This window comes from Miscanthus floridulus, chromosome 2 (genome assembly GCF_019320115.1).
Source record: "Miscanthus floridulus cultivar M001 chromosome 2, ASM1932011v1, whole genome shotgun sequence".
Classification (NCBI taxonomy): domain Eukaryota; kingdom Viridiplantae; phylum Streptophyta; class Magnoliopsida; order Poales; family Poaceae; genus Miscanthus; species Miscanthus floridulus.
The window spans coordinates 72,843,478-72,865,103 of record NC_089581.1 but is presented as its reverse complement, the minus strand read 5'-3'; the positions used below and the strand labels follow the sequence as shown (position 1 = coordinate 72,865,103).

At 45.6% G+C, this 21,626-nt stretch overlaps 3 pseudogenes; 1 reads left to right on the top strand and 2 right to left on the bottom strand.

Moving 5' to 3' along the window:
* Positions 1–3,426: 3,426 nt before the first annotated feature.
* Positions 3,427–7,455, bottom strand: LOC136539115 (protein S40-7-like; annotated as a pseudogene).
* Positions 7,456–7,743: 288 nt separating this feature from the next.
* On the top strand, positions 7,744–15,024 carry LOC136539114 (uncharacterized; annotated as a pseudogene).
* Positions 15,025–18,145: 3,121 nt separating this feature from the next.
* LOC136536712 (uncharacterized) lies at positions 18,146–19,231 on the bottom strand (annotated as a pseudogene).
* Positions 19,232–21,626: the final 2,395 nt, after the last annotated feature.

Below are 21,626 nucleotides of genomic sequence, written 5' to 3'. Positions count from 1 at the left end.
ATAGTTTACAAACCAGTTGTTTTCAAACTTACAATACCATAAGTGTCATACAACTATAGTAGCAGGATAATATTACATTAACTTTATTTATCATACAAACTAGTGCCTTGTCCAAAGGTCATTCATCACTCCTCATCGTCATTGACTTCAAACACAGACATGCAGCAGGGACCAAAACAAGCCTGCGCATGCGACTCACCTGCAACAAGGGTTAACAAACCCTGAGTACAAAAGTACTCAACAAGACTAACCCGACGTAAAGGGGTGTAAGACTTTTAGAGATGCAAGGGTTGGGGCAAGGTAAGGATGTAGCAAGATTCAAAAGTTCTTTGCTAAAAGCTTACTATTCTTATCCTATTTTCAAGTTTTACCCCTAAGTCCTTTTAGTTCATTATCTCAACTAAATGTACATTTCCCATATTCCAATCCTTCTTATTTCATTCTTTTCTCATATTTTAGTAATTCACCAGTCCTACATTGCTTCTGTAATGAATCGAGTCTCCATATCCACGGAGTACTAGCAATTCGAATTGATTCAAGTCCTAGCTGGGGATTCCTTATCACACGACATATGTAGAACTTAATCTTGCATACATCAACCTCGCTACCGGATCCTCCTATACTAAGCCGTCTCCACGCCACCCGAGAGCACAGCACACCTCAAATCCGACCACATTCCAGCCACGAGGGTACACGCTACTCCCGCCATCTCTCCACTCCTAGTGCGTCGGCATTCGTCTTAGTATCGGATTAGCCGAAATAGGCTTACCGGAGTATGTGACCAGTACTACAAAGTGTCTCGTTCAGAAGATCCACAATGAGTGGCCTTTAAGCGACATAGTCGGCAACATTACCCAACATTCAAGATAAGTCACCCGACTAGTCTCTAGTTCATTCAACCTTCTTTCTTTCTTTGGCCAGTATGCCATCTTTGATTGTATCAAAACTTTTATTTTGAAAACCTCTCATAAAGCATACTAAGCATTCTACGCCTTTGTAAATGAAAACATCTTCAAAGATGGTAAACAATTAACAAGGTAGGCAATGCATCAAGTAGGTAACATTTGAATTAATCAACTTAATGCAATAAGTAACATAGGTGATAAACTTTTCAAAGTAACAAGGTAAGGGTTTAATGCATAAACTGGGGCTTGCCTTTGTTGATGATCTCAGGTTCCGGATCAGTACCACAATTATCGAATCCCGTGACAATCGGGGATTCTTCCAGAACTTGCTCAACTAGAATTGTTTCACTCTTGGGTTCTACACAAAATGATAACATATGCTTTAACATGATGATAATGTAAACATAATGCTGTTATGGTACATGAAATATAACAACACTTCGAATATAACCGTTTTTTCACGGTACAGTTGCAAGCCAACAAAATCAACTTGCAATTCTACAGTCAAGAACCACATATGTGACTTGACCAAACTGATCTTGAAACCCTACTGATCACAAAACAAGATCAAAACAAGATTAAACACTAATCAAACATTTAGGGTTTGCTTTTATTTATTTTTGAATTAATTTGGAAATAAGCCCAAAAATGAAATTGTTCTAAATGACCTCAAAATTTTATGTAAGCTTCCTCATGACAAATTAGTGTACCAAAACAAATTTCATAATTTTTAGAATTATACAGTGGCCTACAAAAATCATGGAAATTGCATTTATCAATTAATGGACTGAATATTTAAACATTAAAAATTTATTCAAATTTCAAGTTTCATATTTTTAAACCATACTAGAACATGTACAGAAGCTACACACAATTTTTCAGAATTTTTAGAGCTATGATTATTTTCCTACAAATTCCCAAAGTTTCAGCACTATTCAAAATTCAGAAAATATCAAAACCTTACTGTTCTTCTCTTTCTTTCTCACTAACAACCCGACCCCGCTGTCAGTGACACAGACAAGGCATACGACGGCGCTGCCATCACCGGTCGGCCAAAATGCGCCGGCGGTGACGCTCCGGCGAGGCAGACCGCACCTACATGATCTACAACGTGCCGCGAATCTAACCCAGCCCTCAAAACGGCAGCAGACACACCGGAGGAAGCTCCACGCCGGCCATGGCGGCGCGGGCACGACGGCGCACGGCGTAACCCCGGCAACGAAGCAGTAGAGACTAAAGCGAAGCGAGCATCACGCTCAGGAGCTCACCACGATCACGCTGGTGTGCTTGGTGAAGACGGAGATGGGCTGGAACGTCCGGGCCACGGCGAGATCGATGGTGGCGGAGCTCCGGCTGGTCTCGGGGAAGAACGCGTTGCGCCGGGCGATTCCGGCCAACACAAGCAACGCGAGCAAGCCGAAGAGGAGCGCAAGGCCAAGGCGATCGCGTTGGCGTAGCTGGGCACTACGGACGTGGTTCGACAGTGGCTACGGCGAGCGGTGGAGCAGAGCAGAGGGAAAAACGGAGAGCGACGGCGGCGGTGCTCCTATTTATAGCCAGGGAGAACGCGCCCGGCGTCGACAGCTCACGCACGAGCTCGCCACGAAGCTTGCTGCGTGTCAACATGCGAGGAAGCGGCGCAAATCGATCGGCGGCGACAACTGCGTGGCGCCGGCGGCAAGCAGAGAGGTGGCGCTCGGCTGATTTTGATTTTTGAAGTATTTACAGAATTGCCACTGCGTTAATTTTGCAAATTACTCATAATTTTTCTGAAGAAGTTGAAAATCTCCAAAAATGAAAGTTGCTCAACTTTTCAAACTCTACAACTTTGCTTCAAGGAACATTTTCAAATTCTGCCTCCATTTTGAAATTTGAATTTGGGGTGCATTTGAGTATTTGAATCATTTAAAAATTACTCCAAATTTTATATGTAAACTTTAAAAACTTTGAATACCAAAGTTGATCCTTATAAAATAATCTTCAACTTTGCTTTTTCCCTCAACCCCAAATTTTAAATAGATTTTGAATTAGTCAAAAGGGGCAAAAAGGACTTTTACGATTTGAATTTGAATTAAAATTTGATATGTTTACCTTTTTACTTTAACTTTGATTTTTGACCAGTAACATGGCCCATTAGGGTTATTTGAGTCAAATGACACATGGCCTCACATGATCACATGAAATTTGACCCTGATGGTCATGATCTTTATTTAGGGTTTTGAATCACATCACACATAAAATAACAACTTATGAAATAAATCTTATTTAGTGTATGCATTCAAAATTTTCTACTTTATAAATGCTTTGTAATGCATATGATGACATGTCAAGTTTTAGTGCTAGGTCAAAACACCAGAGGTGTTACAAAATGGATCCTTTAAATCGATCAAACTGACTAATAGTAGAAAAAGATTGTGTGAATCAGAGTACACAATAAAACTTTGAGGTAAAAAAACAATTAGACTGGAAAGATAAGTTTATTCTTACCAAGAGTGGTTGGTCAACCTTTTTTCATGGCATGCAACCATCCATCCACCACACCGATCTCCAATATTGTTCGCATCTGCCCTGCAACAGGTATTGTTTTTACAAATCTAGCTAATAAAAGGAGCAGCTCCTTCTGATCCTTGCAAATAATTAGACAAAGCTTTTGTACCCAAGGCAATTGCAGATAATGATATGTCATGTTCCCCTAAATAACATGATGAAGCAAACCAAAATGTATAGCTGGTAAAGAAAACACGACCTTTAGTCGCTGGTGCTGAACTTGACGCCATGACATCCCCTCAGCGCGAGTCCGTGCCTCTGCATTGTGGTGCTGCCCTTGAACAATCCAGTGCCTTGGCAATGCAGGATGCTCATAACTAATTTGAACAGGCTATTCACCTGCAGAATGTTTTGGTCACGGTAACAGAAAACCAACAAAAGAAGTATGAATAGGCCATTTTCCTTGTTACTTGTCATGTCTTTAAAACTATAGAATCAGATTTTCATGCTCTCAAATAATTCACCTGAAGAAATTCCAGATATGTAGTATGTCAGCTGCACATGATCTACAACATCGAGGTATTTTACTCTTCTACCAAACCCTGCATTTACAAAAGGAAAACATGGTAGAAAAACATAGCAAAATATGGAACAAAATACAGATGAAATTCAAATCTCTGAGTGAAGGCACTTAGATAGGTAGATAACAATATGGAAACATCACTAAAAGGTAAAACTCCCAAAGTCACAGCACGATGAAGTCTCAGCAGTAACAATGTACATAGTTCATCACCGGTAACAACAGGAAGCCATGTGCCGCTAAACGAAGCTAAGAAAGAAAGCAAACTAAACACTTGGCTCTAATCCCTCATCCATCTCCGGTAGCAAATCCGAATAAATCAATCTCTAAATCTAGGAAAATGGACACTGCAGCTGAAGCACAAATAGAGTAGGGGAAATGGCCATAGCCATCCATACCTGGTGTCTGGGCTTCTGTGGAGCAGGAGAGAGGCGAGGAGGGGATGACCCACCTCCGTCGCCGCGGAACCACGGGTGGAGGGGTGAGGCACCGCCGATCTGCCGCCAAGTCGAGCCACCTTCGCCACTGGCGGAGAGGAAGAGGCGATGCGTAGCCGGGGTCGTCGAGCGCAAGCACCTAGGGTTTCATGGAGCAGAGGAGCAGACGCGGAGCTGTGGAAGGAGGCCACGTCGGGGGGGCACCCGGGCCGGCGGCCAACGGCGGGGCACGCACGCGCCGCTTTGTGGCCGAGGACGGCGGCCGCCAGGGCCGACATGCGGAGGTCCAGCGCAACCCGAGGCCGACGTGGCGCCGCCCGCGCCTGACCCGGTGAAGCGACTGCACCGAGGCCCGCGGCCACACGGCGCCACGTCGGGAGAGAGGGAGACAGAGAGGGAGAGAGGAAGGCAGGGAAGGCGGGGGCGGAGGCGGCGTTCCGCGACCAGGAGGAGAGGCGTCGAGCTCGGGAGAGGAAGAGGAGGCGAGATATTTTCAGAAGAATCCAGAAGGAGAAGCAGAAGCTGCTGTTTATATTTGGTCGACCGGATTCGGAGCAGACGCAATAGAAGCTGGCAAAAGCAACGCAAAGCGACGAGGATCTGTATGAAGTTGATTCGAACGAAAGCCGCTACAAGCAATCTTGGCCACACGATGGAGGATCGGACGGCTGGAAATATGCGGGGTGACGTGGATGGCCTGAGCATCGGTCAAACCTCCCTGGTTTGATAATAAGAGATTCTTAAATCTGCCTCCTGCGTTGCCACGGTACTTACTTTATTGCTTCTCATGTTTTGTTCTCTACTATATGTGTTTGATCCTTATGTTCACCCTGGTATTCTTAACGTAGCTTATATATATCAACTCCGGCCAATGATGCAGATATTGGCCGTTTAGTGCATCGTGCCAATTTCAGACGTATTGGAAATGTGAGCAAACAATGCATTGGTTTGGACATTTGGAACCACAAAAATCACCAAACATCCTCTTAAAGTTTTGCTCCCTCCGCCGTTAACCCCAAACACTAATCCTCATTACTCATCGCTTATTCAAGTTATGACAAGAGATGATCTAAGAACACGAAAACTGCAAACAGTTTGGGCCACAAGCTAACAACAAGTTTCTTGTTTCACCTGTCCTTGTACACAAGCATTTTACCTGCCCTTGTTTCAACTGAGATCATGTAGATGTATGAAAAAAACTTATGGGTGCATTTGGTAAGGATCCAAATTCTCCTAAAAAACGTTTTAGATCCATATTCTCTCTACAAACATTTCTCTGCTGAAATGAAATCACTTGACAAGAATCTAGGAAACCATTTGGCTATTGTCCATATTCTCCTTGAAATGAACTAGAACCATTGTGAAACACCTGTTCAGGTGATTCTCATTCCTAGTTCAAAACTGAAATCACTTCACATGAATATCTGAAACCATTTGGCTATTGTCCATCTTTTGAACATCACTATGGGCAGTTCAGACCATGGAAGTGTGCTAAGAGTCAAATATTACAATACTTTTTTTTTTCCTTTTTGATGAAAGATCCAATAATCATTATTGGCTTCTATTCGCTCTAACCCAAAATGTAGGACTGTAGGTTGTTTTAGTTGTCCTAAGAATCAGAGGGAGTCAGTAGATGCTATTTTTTCCCCTATAAACTTGGTCGAATTAGAGAGGTTTGACTTAAGACAACTAAAATGGCTTTACATTCTAGAATGGAGGAAGTATCATATAGTTGATGAGATTAATTTATATTGAAAAAAGACAATGACTATCGACCATCAGAGCTTATACATGAACAGGAGCAATAAGAAATTAGAGCATCTTCAGCATCCCCCAATTTCAATCCTCAATGAGAAAAAACAACCACCCGTAAAACCAAAAATATATAGGTATAGTTTCCACTCGTCTCTTCCAACCTTAGAGCAGAATTGAACAAAAAAAAAGTAGCAGAGTACCAAAATCCTCAAGTTTATTTGAACTCAAGATTTCATAAAGCAAAATTCTGATGCAGCAAACAATGCATTGGCTTGGACATTTGGACTGACAAAAATCACCAAACATCCTCTCAAGCTTTGTTCTCTCTCCTTAGCTGCAGAAAGAGAGCTCCCTGACACCAAACACTAATCCTCACTACTAATCGATTATTAAGTCACGGCAAGTGGTGCATCTCCAAGAACACGAAAATTGCTAACAGTTTGGACCACCTTTCCTACTAGATCATGCAGGACAAAACATATTACCACCTTTGCTGGATTCAGTCAAGAAAGCCAGTCTGCCGGAGCACGGCGTTCGCGCACGCGGCGGAGGTCGCGTCCCTTGAGCGTGCGGCCGACGCCCTCCAGCATCGAGGACGGTTTCCCTGGCGAACCGTAGCCGTCGCCCGCGGACGCGCGCGCCACCATCTCGTGCGGGGGTAGCATGGCGGCGTCCCCATGAAAGAGCTCCTCATCGTCATCGTCCCCGTCGCCAGGACCGCCGGCGAGTTTGTCCCATTTGCGCTCGCGACTCCAGGGGGGAGGGACGGGAACCAGGACGGGAGCCGACTGGTGGTACGGCGCCGCTGGCGGCAGCTCAGGGTCCCTTGGCCTCGGTGCCACCGGGATGGCAAGCGAGGCGGACGTAGGGGACGTAACTGAGGAAGATGACGCCGCGGCTGCGGCCGCTGCGATGGTCGCCTTGCGGCGGAGCAGCGTCCCGGAGGTTCCAGCCGTGGCCGTGGACGCGGCCACAGCAGCAGCAGCTCCGCCGCGCCCACGTACCTTCCTGTCGCCTTCGTGGAGCGCGGCGAGAAGGCCGAGGTGGCCGCCCTGGACGCGGCCCGGATTCTTGGAGGCGTCGGGCGGCGGGTCCGAGGAGGAGGAGGGCGGCGCGGGGAAGAGGAGGTCGCCCTCGAGGAGCTCGTCCCCGGCGGAGGGCGAGGAAGCGGGGAGCGAGTGGGACGGGGAGGAGAAGAGGCCGATGAAACGGTCGGCGGGCGGAGAGCGGCGGGGCCGGCCGGGAGAGTCCATTGGGGTGTCGTCAGTCGTCACTCGTCAGGCAAGGGCCAGGCGGGGTCAGGAAGTGGGGGCAGAGTCAAAACGGCGGCCGAACCCACGTCCTAAGTGATTCTCGCTTACCGACGAGTCAGTCTTTTCTAATTTTAACCAATTATTTATAAAAGAATATTAATAATTATAATATATAATTAATATCATTGATAAGTCATTAAATATACTGTCATATTAAATTTATTTAGAGATATAAATATTATACGTATTATTTATAAATTTAGTTATAGTTAGAAAAGTTTGATCACACTTATTTCATAACGTCATCCGAGACGGGGGAGTACTCCGTGTAGACTTGTGAAATGGAAACCAAACAAAACTACCCACACCCGCAGTTGAAAATTACACGCAAATGCCACCCCTCTGCCCCTATCGCGCTCGCGCCGCACGCTCTCGTTCCTGCAAAACCCTAGGGAAGCGCCGGCGGAGCCGGCTCGTCGGACCGGAACGGCGAATCGGGTCGCATCAAAACCGCCTAGTCACCCCTCCTCCCTCACCGGAAGTCGCTGCGCATCCGTCGCAGGTCGCCGGGGCCGTGGACGCCGGGCCGCCGTCGCAGGGCAGCAGCCGAAGGGAAGACGCTGTCTCCTAGCCGCTGTCGCAGGGAGATACCGTCTCGGGGCCCCTACTGCAGGGGCAACTTGTCGCCCAGCTGCGGGCGCTCAGATTCATCATGGCGCCCACGGAGGTGAGGTCGACCACCTAAATTTGAACGGCCCAGATTTTTTTTAATGAAATCGCATTATCTTTGCCGTGAGTTCGTCAGATAGATACTGTAGTTTTCGTGATGAGTTGAGCAAGAACAGTCTGTACCTACATTCATTGTGAACCATACGATGGTTGTATTTTAGTTTTGCATTTTCTTTTCGACCACTCAGGCTCTATATTGGACTTTTAGGATGCCTTTTTACCATAGAAAAACCATGAGTCTGACTATAGTGCGGTCTTCCTTATTGTGAGCTAGAGTGCCGGACTCAATTTTGCTGATTTGCCAATGTCAGCAACAGCCTGCAGTTCCTGGTGTTTAACTAACACCTATTGCTATGGAAATCAATTTGTGCTTTGAAGTGCAACTAAATTGACTTTATTAGTTCTTGTACAGTCAGTACAGAAATGTATGTGTACTTCATGCACAGATATGAATGTATATCAGTGTTAAATTATTTATTTTTCATTCCTCTGTTAGAACTCAATTGATGTGGCAATCTGAGGATTGTTTGTATGTTATCATTTACCTGTCTGTTTCTTTGTAGTACTCTTTCAATATGTTCTGTGAGATTTTAAGAGGTTTTCCACCTATCCTTCTATTTACCGCAGACTTATGCAAGGGATGACGATGCAAAACTTGAGGCCACACGCGCAAGGCGTAAGAACTTTTTTTTCCTGTCCCCAACGAACGTTATTTTGTGTCGTGATGAAGGGGACTTTCTACCCCTCACATGCTTAATAATTCTATAGGAATGCCATAAATCATGCAAAAGGTGCTGCCTTAACTCATTTTTTTTATCATTTTGTTTTGCAGTGTCAAACATCCTCAAAAGGCATGAAGATCTGAAAGAGCGCCTTTCACGGTACTCCTTTAACTTTGCAAAAGCTTCCCATGGATGCAGACCAGCTCACTGTTTAAGATAATTATTGTTTAGGTACTTTGGCATGTAACAATTTACGATAGTGGAATTCTTGTTACTCTTCAAATTGAGAACTAATTTGCAAACTGTGAGCTACTTGTTAAGCTCTTCTGTTCCCATTTCATCTATGCCTTTGTTCCTTCACTGTTAACAGTCAATGCAAACCTGAATCCAACTGTATTTTTCTATATCTGTTCCTAACTGCTGTACCTCTTGCGATGGTGCTCAATTGAAACAGGAAAAGTAATAAAAAATGAATTATAGTGGTTGGTAGAACCATCTGTATTAAATTTATGTAAATGGATTTGGCATCTTTCTTCGGATTATAGGGTTGTCTTCTGTACTGAAGTGTGTTATTGGCTCATTTCAAGAAGTTCGTGATCCAAAATCTTCGTATAAAAAAGAACACTACTGTAGTTATGTTATATAAATAAGCCTGGTTTGATTTATAATGCTGCTATGCTAATGCTATTGTATGTTGGTAATTGTTTTTCCTTGGTTAATGCTTCTAACATTATTGGCATTTAGCCCAAGGAATGTGATTTTCTGCAGAAAGCTCCCACTACTTCCTGTTTGATATTTGAACATGTCACGTGGCAGGTGTTTTGAGAAAAAGTTTCGGTTGAGCTATATTTCTTTAATCCATATAGATTCTTTGCTTCTACTACTAGAATAGAGTCTAAATTCTTTGTCCTGTCAGACGAGTACTAGTGTGCGCTACTCTTAACTCAAAACGCATACCCTCTAAACTCTGACGTTTGGAGGATATTTATATTAATGTACATCTAGCAATATTCTGGACAATCTTCTGAAAGTTGGCTGTGGGTAGTTTTTACTGGATATATTTTTTCCTTCATCTTGTTTCCTTTGCTGCTTGTTTTTATACTCACTGCTCATTCTCTGAGCAATTTCATGCTTTGTAAAACTACTATTCTACTTCATAAGTTTTTTTTTTTTTACTTTAGGGATTCTGATAAGCTGATTTTTGAGCGCCTACAGAAAGAATTTGAGGCTGCACGTGCTGCTCAAACCGAAGGTATACATTGGAATGGATCTTTGTTACCTAGTTATATAAGTAAGCTTGTCAATTCATATATGTTATTATTTATATATATGCACAGAGATATGGATGTAGGGCATGGGTGAACTAGTAATAATACTCTTCTGCATATTTAATGGTCTCCTCGAACTTATGGCAAGACCAAGCTATTAACTATGCTTCGTATTGTTTCCAAAACAAATTGGTTAATTTAGTTCTGAGAGTAAGTGTTAAATAGATGAATTACCTGCTAACCTACACAAATCCTGGACAGTTTGGGGAAAGACATCTGTCAATCGTGTGTTGAATATCTGTTTAGTTATAACCACCGGCATGTGTTTCAAGTTTGAACTCTCATGTGCTGACACTGCAATTGAATCTTAAGTCTTTTCTTGTTTGGCTAATTAAGTTCTGACAGTACATCCCTTTGGTGCTGATCAGTTTTTAACTTTTATCAGTCAACAGGACAGACTGATAGAATTTTTTTTTTACTGTGCACTACATATGATATCATTTTGAATGTTTCTGGGTTTGGGAGGCACGTTGCCACTGTTCTGAATTAACTATTTGAGAGTTGTTTACTACAACTGAAGTGGTGCAGGCTGTTGGATGAACAGAATCATCTTTCTGTTATAAATGGAAAGCATGATCTGTTGAACAAACTGTGTCAATGTACTCCAATTGATAACTTTCTTTAGATGGTTTGGATCCTTCAGTTAGCCAGATTTGATCTGTAGATCACAGGTACAGACTACAGAGATCAAGAACTATAACATATATTCTCTATGTAGGAATACAAAATTGTGTTTTCCATCCATTCATAAAGCTAAAAGGTATTTGAAGTAGTGCCTGAATATAACATTGCAAGCAAGTGTTACAACTCTTCAAGTTAATTCTGAACATAATTTTGTTGGTTAGGTGTAGCTGTGTTTCTGGGTGTAAGGAAGTGTTAGCAACACATTATGGTGGACAGGGCCAGGGTATATTTGTCATGTTTGTCGCAGGTTTCAGTTTAGTCTGAGCTCTGGTGGAATGACCTCTACACAGATTCAATGTATCAAAAGATATTACTACCAAAAGGTAGCTCAGTAGGAGAAGTCGATAATATATGTCGTTTGTTTCTTGAAGTGTCTTGTAATCTCTGAAGAGGTGGAATAATCTTGTACTTGGTTTTGACTATATGTAGCATTTAACGTTCTAATGCCAGCATCACAAAATTGTTGTGCTGTGAATCATATTGTTCTCTTGGAGAATTGTCGACACATTCTTTTGGCATTCTGTAGAGATTTCAATAGATGATGATGAGTGGAATGATGGTTTACTGGCAACCATCCGTGAGAAGGTATTTAATGTGTGTTCAGCACCCTTAATTTTCTTGTTACATGAGACAGACTATTTGTTCTGTGATTTATGAGTTTTTGTTAAGTTTGCTCTGTTTCGTAGACCAGGTCCATATGGAGGCTGATAGGAAGGCCATGGCCAATCAAGTAAATGTTCCAGCAGATCTTCCATTTCAATCAAGGACTACATATAGGATTAGAAATAAGGTAGCATTTGCTCCCCAGATCATTGCCTTTTCTAATATAGTTTTGTATCTGGTTAGCATGTATGCTGAGGTTGGTGCTGCTTTGGTAGGATTTTTTTTCTCCTTGTTGATTTGCCTGGTTAACCTTTATTTCCTCTTGCACTAATTGTTCCTTTTGACTTTGGTGTTGACTGATATGTGGATTAGTTGGGATTGGGTTGTAGTGGCATATCATATGATTCCTTGTCATCACAATATAGTATATATACTAACCAGTAACCAGTGCTTGTGTTGGCTGGTGTGGAAAGTGGTGATTCATGAGCTGAAATTTTGTTTTTGTATCTAGAACTTGTGGAACTTTCAGCTTCCTTACTCCACCTCAAATATGGTTATGATGCCCTTATGAATTATCATAAATGCATTGTTTTGGGGCACCATCATGCTATTATTGTTTTCCAGAATGAGTCTTGTCATTGGTAAAGACTATCCATGCTAGATTTAGTTTTTCTTAATCTGTCAATTAAAGTAAATATCTTCTCTTTAATAGGTTATCTATTGCTTGGATGGAGCGAGGATTGGCATACAGTATGAGACATTCTTTGCTGGTGATTACCTATAACTTTTTTTTTATTGCATTTTCAGACAAATATTTGGTTTTTCTCCTATTTGAAAACTTTATTCCTGTTGTACATAGCAGTTTGGAAACCCCATACAAATAGTTTACTATAAACAATAACATAATCTTTTGCACTATGCAGACCTATAGTATTGTGAATAATAATTGATAATACAAGCTAAGTGCGGTAGTTTAGCTTTAAAAGGATGAAAAGACATGATATGATACGCCCAAATCTCTAAACACGTGATTTTCTGTAGTATATAAACACAGTCATTCTATTTTGCAGGAGAGCCTTGTGAAATTTTTCATTGTGTTTTGGAAAGCAAGTCATTCCTGGAAAAGATGATTGTGGTTGAACACACCTTACCTTTCTTTCTGCCCATACGTGAATTAGAAAGTGATCTCTTGTCATCTAATTCCATTGTAAGTTTTCGCACAGCTCTGCTATTACCATATGAATTAAATACAAAGTTCCATATGCTAACATAGTTGTTTTTCCTTGTAGAAATTCATTGATCATCTTGAAGAAATTTTACAGGCTTATATTGACAGGAGAGAGCAGGTCAGTATCAGCTAGTAGGAGTCACTACACACTTTATCTGTGTTTTTTATAATTCAAATTACCTTATCTTCTATTATGTAATGCTAGAAATTAGTTTAACATAATTATTGTTCACCTCTGCTACAGTACTTGACTTGCAGTTATCTTGTTTTTAAACATTGGTCTAGTTTAGGTGAGACATAATGAATCTGATCTGATGGTCTCCATGTTGCTCAACTGAGTTTGAAGATTTAATATGTTTCTGTATATTCCTCCAATTTATCATTTAGAAGATGGTCAATAGTGGCTTTTACTAATTATATAGTCAAACATAGCCATGATGTTTCATATTGTTATTTTCAGAAGTTAGGTTTGTAAATTGTAACAAGTGAAAAGGTTTATAATCACGAAACCAAACCATCAAAGATGTCATCACAGATGATCAATTAACTTTTTGTTGCAAAGATCTCTAGTTAGGTGTATTCATCCCAATCTAAAATGCTTGAGACAACTCTAGTTCTAGCACTTCTTGTTCATTTGTCTTTGCCTAAGTTGAACCCTCTAGTCTAATGTCTTGCTGCAAACTCTCAGTCAGCCAGAGCAGCGCATGGCAGGAGCTGTGCACATTGCAGTTATCATTTTCAGAAAAGGAGTTACAATATGATATCTCTTTTCTCCATAGTTGGGAGCATTTTATGTATATTAGGACTTTTTTTTTCTTTTTTGCTGTTTCTGTTTTGCATATATGTGCATTTAGTAACTTTATGACATGTCTTAAATTTTGCTCATATATGACCTCATCTAGAAACTGACCAATCTGTGCTACTGGTTGACTTTGGTTCTGCTCCATGTCTGATATTGAAACCCTGAGTATTAGAAAATAATTGATATGAGAATATGCGCCATGACATTGCCTTCTAGCTTCTACCATTTGGCCAATCAACTGTTGAGGCATTTATAGCTGTAAAGATTGTAGCTAGCGTCAAGTGTGGAAGCTGGAGACAGATGGGCCATACAGCCTTTGACAGTAGATTGCTAATTTCTATTTCATGTTCAAGGTTCGTCTTATCAAGGAGCTCTACGGGAACCAAATTGGCGAGCTGTTCCATAGTCTTCCTTACAATATGATAGAGTTTGTATTGGAGGATTTTGAGTGGTAAGGATAATATTTAATTACTGCTAATGCTAGGATCTGCATCAATAAGTTCTGTTATGTTGCTTGTACACTCACTCGTCGAATATGTACACCTAGTGCAGCCATTTATTTATTTTTTGTTATCTTGCAGCATGCATGTTTATTGCATACTGATTATAAGTTGCTATATGCGTAAGTGGCATGTTGCACATTTTGTAGAGATTGATCTGTTTGCCACTTATAAGCAGCAAGGTTACAATCAGTATCCGATATTCGGATCTACTGCAGACCCTGCCGAGTCAAGCAAGGGTCTTGGCTTGGCCACTTCGCTCGGCCAAGAGAATATCCACAAGAAGCAGCAGTGCTCAAGCCAGCGCAACCAGTACCTTTTCACCTTTCATACGCCGAGGAAGCACTCAAGACCTTGTGTCTACCAGAAGGTTGCTTCCTGTCCACCTTGCCTTACAGCATACATAGCTTTGTGCTGAACTCTGTTCTGATCTATTTGCCCCCTCCCTATTCTGTGTTTCAGCATACGCAGACATTGTGCTGGAGCTACCCCATGCTCTGAAGAGGATTTTCTCCTCTCGAGACAGTGACTGAATCGTGACCTCAAGGTCTGTGTAAGAGTCACATCTCAATCGCGGGACAGGTGTTTGAAGATATATTGTTCAGAATCATGTGGTAGTATAGCCTGCAGTTGTGGACTACAATTCCTGTGAGAGCAAGGCATGCACATTTGCTCCGTTGACCGCTCGAAATATTCCAGCTACAATACTGTTAAAAAAAATTCAAAATCCTAGGAAGGCCTTAGGGTCGAGGCATAATCGTGCCAACTGCTGTCCTTGTCCTTGATGCGTGCTCTTTTTTTATCTCTTTGTGAGAGGATGATGCGGTCAATCATAACTGTCCCAGGCAGACGAGGCTGTCCTGTTTGAAGATGATGATTCAAAAATCGAGTAATGCAAGATGGACATGCAGGGATGCAAAGTATTTTTACAATTTAGAAGAAAAAATACGTTTTGTAAATATTTTGGTTTTGGAGCACAAATGAAGTGTTTGGATGTAATAAAATTTATGGTTTTAAAAATTATAGTATCACTAAAACTGTGGTCTTTTGGAGTTGCTCAACTCTAGACTTCTTTTTTTCTAAACTATGGTTTTGCACATCTATAAATACCAAAACTGTAGTTTCTTAATACCACCTATAATACTATAGTGTGCAAACAGGGACGAAATCAGAACTCCTGTATGCATCCATCCACCTCTCCCCTCCCTAAGGATTCCAGTCCGATGCGTAAAAGTGGCTGTGGTTGTGCTACCCTCCTAGTTCTGTCATTTTCGAGTGTAATTTCCATATAATGGTTGGAACTAAGAATAAGAAAAACCCAATAGTGAGCATGTGCATTGTAAAACTTTGATTTTGCAGTTTGCCAGAGAGTAAATACTTTGCTTTTTATGGCCCTTACTCGCTTGAACTTATCAACTATAGTAATAAATCAGCCAACGATATTTTTAGCCTGGCATTTCAACGAAGCTAACAGGACAAGTGGGCATGTGCATTGGAATCGTCATTCCAAAGTGGCGTGTCATTCTAAATGTTAGCAGTTTTCTTCCATCCTACAGAAATAAACGACATCTTCATATATAGGTTTTGGCATGTGTGTTTGAGGAAAAAAAGAACAGAGTAACTAATGTCTCACCTTATAATAAGTGTTCTATTTGCATTGTATCTTAGCTCACCTTTTAGAATAAGTGTTCAATTTGTATTATCTCCTAGCAGTTATGCAATACGATTTTTTGACTTGTTTATGTTAATGTCCACGTGGGTTTCACTTGAATCATCTTGAGCTTTGGATTAGTGTGGGGGTGGTATGGACAGGTGCTCTCCCTCTGATGGATCGAAGGTTGTACGAATGGGTGATGGTTGGACGTGGTTTGAAGATGGAGGATCGGCGGCGGGGCGCCGTGATCTCGCGCGCAAGGAAGAGAACAGAGGCGGCTAGGGCAAACTTCTGGCTCCCTAAGGAAGCAGAGTAATTACTCTTGCTTAAAATCCAATTGTGCTTGATTACAAGTATTTATACTTCCATGAATAAAATTGAGAAATAAAACTAAATATGCTAACGGGCTCTCTTAGCCACTAATGGGCTTGCGCCTGGAATACTGTAGCCCGGTCATAACATCTCTTCTCGTCCTGACAAACAGCTCGTCCTCGAGTTGGACATCGGGGTAAAGAGTCTTGAAGTCATCGAGCGGTTCCCATGTCGCATCGTCGTTGGGAAGTCCGCGCCATTTGACCAGCAGCTTCCAATCGCCACGGCGGAGCTGAGCACGCAGAACACGTTCCGGAGCTGGCAGCAGGCGCCCATCCTGAACAAGCGGCACGGCCGCCGTAGCCGTGGGGAGATCACCCCTCCACTGCTTGAGCAAGCCAACATGAAAAACGTCATGGAGACGTGCACCTTCTGGTAGCTGCAGGCGGTAGGCCACCTAGCCTATACGTTCCAGGATCTAGAAAGGGCCAGCGTATCGCGGCCGCAGCTTGCCCTTTGCCGGCGTTGCGAGAGTGTGGGTGGGTCGATGGAGTAGACGAAGGAGTACCCAGTCGCCGACGTTGAAGTCCACAGCGCGATGATGCTCGTCGTAGCGGTGCTTGGCATGCTGCTGCGCCTGAAGAAGGTGCTCCCGGACCTCCACTAGGAAGGCGTCCTGGTCCCGGAGCATGGTGTCCGCGGCCTCCGTGTCAGCGCCCCCCTCTCTGTGGGAAAGGAGGGGCGGCGGAGGCCGGCCGTAGACTACCTCAAACGGCGTCGCCCAGAGCGTCGTGTGGAACGACGTGTTGTAGCAGTACTCCACCCACGAAAGCCAGTCCACCCATGAGCACGGGCGGTCGCCGGTCGCACAACGAAGGGACATCGCGATCACCTTGTTGACGACCGCTATCCAGATGAACGCCTCCTTGCGTAGGAGACACGTGAGTGGCACCGCGATGGAGCCGAAGTCATGGATGAACTTCTGGTAGTAGCCGGTGAGCCCGAGGAAGCCACGCACACCCCATGGGGAGCGAGGCGTCGGCCAAGAGGCGACCACGACCACCTTGTCGCTGTCCATAGCGACGCCATTGGCGGAGATGATGTGGCCGAGGTAGGCAACAGAGAGGGTCCCGAAGGAGCACTTCGACCTCTTTAGGTAGAGGCCGTGAGCTCGCAAGGCGGTGAAGATGAGGCCCACATGCTAGAGATGCTCGGACCACGATGTGCTGTAGATCAGAATGTCATCGAAGAAAACCAGCATGAACTTGCGGAGGAAGGGCTAGAGGACATCGTTCATCAGCGCCTAGAAAGTAGCCGGGGCGTTGGACAACCCAAACGGCATCACCAGGAACTCGAAGTGGCCGTGGTGGGTGCGGAAAGCGGTCTTCTCGACGTCCGCTAGGTGCATGCGCACCTGGTGGTAGCCCGACCGAAGGTCGAGCTTGGTGAAGTAGCGAGCCCCGTGAAGCTCGTCGAGGAGTTCATCAACCACCGGGATGGGAAATTTGTCCTTGGATGTTTTATCATTGAGCGCTCGATAGTCGATGCAGAAGCACCATGACCCGTCCGCCTTCTTGACAAGCAGCACCAGCGCGAAGAACGGGGATGTACTCGGCCGGATGATGCCCTGCTCCAACATGGCGGCACACTACCGCTCCAACTCATCCTTCTACAGCTACGGGTATCGGTAAGGGTGCACCGCCACCGGCGCGGTCCTGGGTAGGAGGTGGATGCGGTGGTCGTAGGGCCGCGCTGGAGGGAGGCCACGAGGTTCGTCGAAGATGGCCCCGTGCTATAGTAGTAGTTGTTCCAGCAGTGGGTGATGCGGGTCAGCCATGACCGTGACCAGGGGCTGGTGATTCGTTGGAGCGCCAGGGGCACCAACGCATTGCCACATCATGCGTCGACCATCCCTTTGGAAGGCCACGGTCAGGCCCTCGAAGTCCTAGAGCAGGAGACCCAACGTCCCGAGAAGTCGACGCTGAGGATGAAGTTGAAGCAGCCGAGCGTGAGGCCGACGTAGGTGACGGGGAAAGACTCGCCGCCGATGGTGATAGCAACGTCATGAGCGATCCCCTCACACAACACGCGCTCGCCGTTGGCGACGGTGACAAGAAGGTGCCCCCCCCCTCATGGAACGAGCCCCAGGCAGCGCATGATGGTACCCTAGAGGAAGGTGTGGGTGGAACCCATGTCCAACAGGGCGAGGAGGCGTTCCCCATTAACCACAACCGGCAGCAGCAAGGTGTGGTAGGTTTGGATCCCTACAAGAGCGTACACTAAAACAACAAGGGCATTAACAGTGGCCCCCGAAGGTGTCGACTCCTCGGCCTATGCAGCCACATCGGCGTCCGCGGCATTGAGCCCCTCGTCATCGATGTAGTCTGCGGACTCTAAGTAGAACAAGTGGGGGCACACGTGTCCACGTACATACTGCTCATCATAGTTATAGCACAAGCCTTAGCGACGGCGTTCGAGCATCTCGGCCGACGATAAACGTTGGAACGGCCGAGCAGGCATCGCTGCGCCCGAGCCTGTAGATGCTGGCGCTAGAAGGGCGGATGTAGCCGCTGGAGTAGCACCCCCCGTGGGAGCCCATGCTGGAGGGCCCGACCACTGAGGAGGATGGGTGCCACGCTGTGTAGGCACCACCATGGCCTCGGCACGACGTTCGAAAGCATGAGCCAAGTACATGGCCGTCTGGAGGTCGCTAGGATCTCGCATTTCCACATCCACGTGAATGTGGTCTGGGAGACCACCCATGAACATCTCGGCCTTCTGGCATGTAGATATGTTCCGGGTGTGTGCTAGGACCGCCTGGAAGTGACCGGCGAACTCCTCCACCGAAGAGTGAAACGGCAGCCGGCCTAGTTCCGCCAGGCGGGTGCTGCGGATAGGAGGCCCAAAACGTTGGCGACACAGGTCCTTGAAACGGTCCCATGGAGGCATGCCCTCATCCTGCTTGAGGGCATAGTACCATGTCTAGGCCGCTCTGTTGAGGTGGTAGGATGCCATCCATGTGCGTTGCGACGCCGGCGTGAGTTGGCCCCGAAAGAATTGCTCACAATGCGTGAGCCAGTTCAACGGATCCACGGAGCCATCATAAGTTGTGAACTCAAGCTTGTGGAATTTTGGGGGCATGCTGCCCTGTGCGGCCGCTGGAGCGCCACCCTCGAAGGCACTATCGTTGGAGCTCGGGGCACTGGTGGCCGGTGGTAGCACGCTGCTACCGTGGAAGAGGGTGCCATCCATCCCGCCGTCGAGGGTACCCGATGCCACGGGTCCCCCATGGTCCATTATGGCACCGGTGGAGGGCGTCGCGGGAACGTGTGGCCGGGATGGGGCCATGGTATAAATAGGGCTGGGTTGCCCTAGGGCCCATGCTGGTATCTAGGATGGTGATGGTGGGAATCGGATCATGTGGATCGGGACGTTCGTCGACGGCAGCGGCATAGAGGTGGAAGACCATGGGCTAGCATCGGTGGGCATCCCGTAGGGGTTTGAGATCGGCAACATCTGCTGGGAAGACAGTAGGGAGGACTGAGGTGGTGCTACGTAGGATGGCATCGGCGGGTGGAGGTACTAGAGGATGGACTGCATCGTCAGCCGCATCTCCGCCATGCCATTGCTGAGATCGATGATGGCTGCCGTCATTTGCTCGGGCGTGAAGATGACCCGTGGGGCAGCTGGCGTGCCCATCGGTAGCGACGGTGTTGGCACCATCGTCGACGTGGAGGAGGACACAAGTGGCGGTGCTGGCGGCACGGTTGCAGCCAGTGGTGGCACGGTGGTGGACACAGGTGGTGGCGCGGTTGCGGCCAGCGGTGGCATGGTGGTGGAGGGTAGGGGGATCAACATCTCTAATACCAGGTTGGTATGGACCGGTGCTCTCCCTCTGATGGATTGAAGGTTGTATGAATGGGTGATGGTTGGACGTGGTTTGAAGATGGAGGATCGGCGGTGGGGCGCCGTGATCTCGCGCGCAAGGAAGAGAACAGAGGCGGCTAGGGCAAACTTTTGGCTCCCTAAGGAAGCCAAGTAATATGATTACTCTTGCTTAAAATCCAATTGTGCCTAATTACAAGTATTTATACTTCCATGAATAAAATTGAGAAATAAAACTAAATATCCTAACGGGCTCTCTTAGCCACTAATGGGCTTGCGCCTGGAATACTATAGCCTAGTCACAACAGGGGGTATAACCCCGGATACCACATGGCTGAACATGGGCCAAGCCGCTAGGGGAGACCCAGGCCACAAGATTACATCATGTGGAGCATGACACAGGTTAGCGTGCCTCGTAAGGCTACGTGAAGATCCTTGGCGATCAAGGGAAATCCATTCGGATATGCTAAGATACCGCAATATTTGTAATTCCTATCATGTAAACCGATTAGGATAGATTTAACTGGCCTGTAACCCTACCCCTGAGCTATATAAGGCAGGTAGGGACCCTCTCATTTTCATCTCATCTCATAATACAATCCACTAAAGACATAGGACGTAGGGTATTACGTCAAGCTGATGGCCTGAATCTACCTAAATTGTTGTCTCTGCGTTCTATGTCACCATCTAGTTCCCATCACACGCACCTCCACCTGTTCATCTACTACCATAGGCATACCTCTCAGTAGACTACCGATCATATTTCATCGATAGTGGCGTGCTAGGTAGGGGGTGTGCGTGCTAATTCCATGACGGCTGATTCCATGGCAAACCAGATGGTCCGCTTCCCGAGCTCCATGATCCTTCCGAAGCCAGGCCAGACCTTTACAGTTAGATCTATGAACTGGATCATCGGCGCCAATGGCGTCGAGGAAATCGTGGAGGTGGTGCAGAATCACCTTGCGCCAATCATGCCAACGTCTTCAATAATATCTCTGATCTCGGTGTCCCACCACTAGGTTAGGAGATCCATCAGCAACGACGATTTGATCGCATCTATCGATCGGGTTATAGACCGCTTAGCAGAATGTCAGCTCCTCGTGGACTCATTCTTAAATCGGTTAACTACGAGCAGCGAAATTCCTACGCTCCAAGGTCGCCGAGCCACTACGACCGAGCAATTTGCTCGACCACATCATCCGGGGTGGCAAGATTCAGATCTGGTGATCACAGCAACTCCAGAAGGGCGTATGGTGCGACGCCGACCACTCCCAACGACCGGCCTATGCCTAGCCAACTACGAAGCCCCAATGGAGAATATGCTGAGGCCCTATCCTTTTGGGCTGGTGGGTACGGGATCTGCGTACCAAAACACCGTCCACCACCTTTTCATTGACCACTCCGAGCATGACCGTGTTGACGACCTCTACAAGATTGATCTGCCTAAGGCCAATTAGCCTACGCCTATGGTCAACATGGTGGCTATTCGTCAAGTACCAGATGATTCTCTCCATAACAGCTTGGATGAGAGCCCTAACACATACTCCGAGGGCACCACCAAGACCGTCTCTAGCTACCCCCTTTTCCTCTAGGATTCAAGGGCAAGATCTTTCATATCAGCCTCGACAGCATAACCAAGGACAGTGAAACCACCAAAGAAGGCAATGCTCGCCTGGTGAAGAACGTCGATCGTTAACGTCTTCGAGATAAAGAAGCCACCCATAGAGCTGATGGGGATCCTAACGCCCTACACCACGCGCAC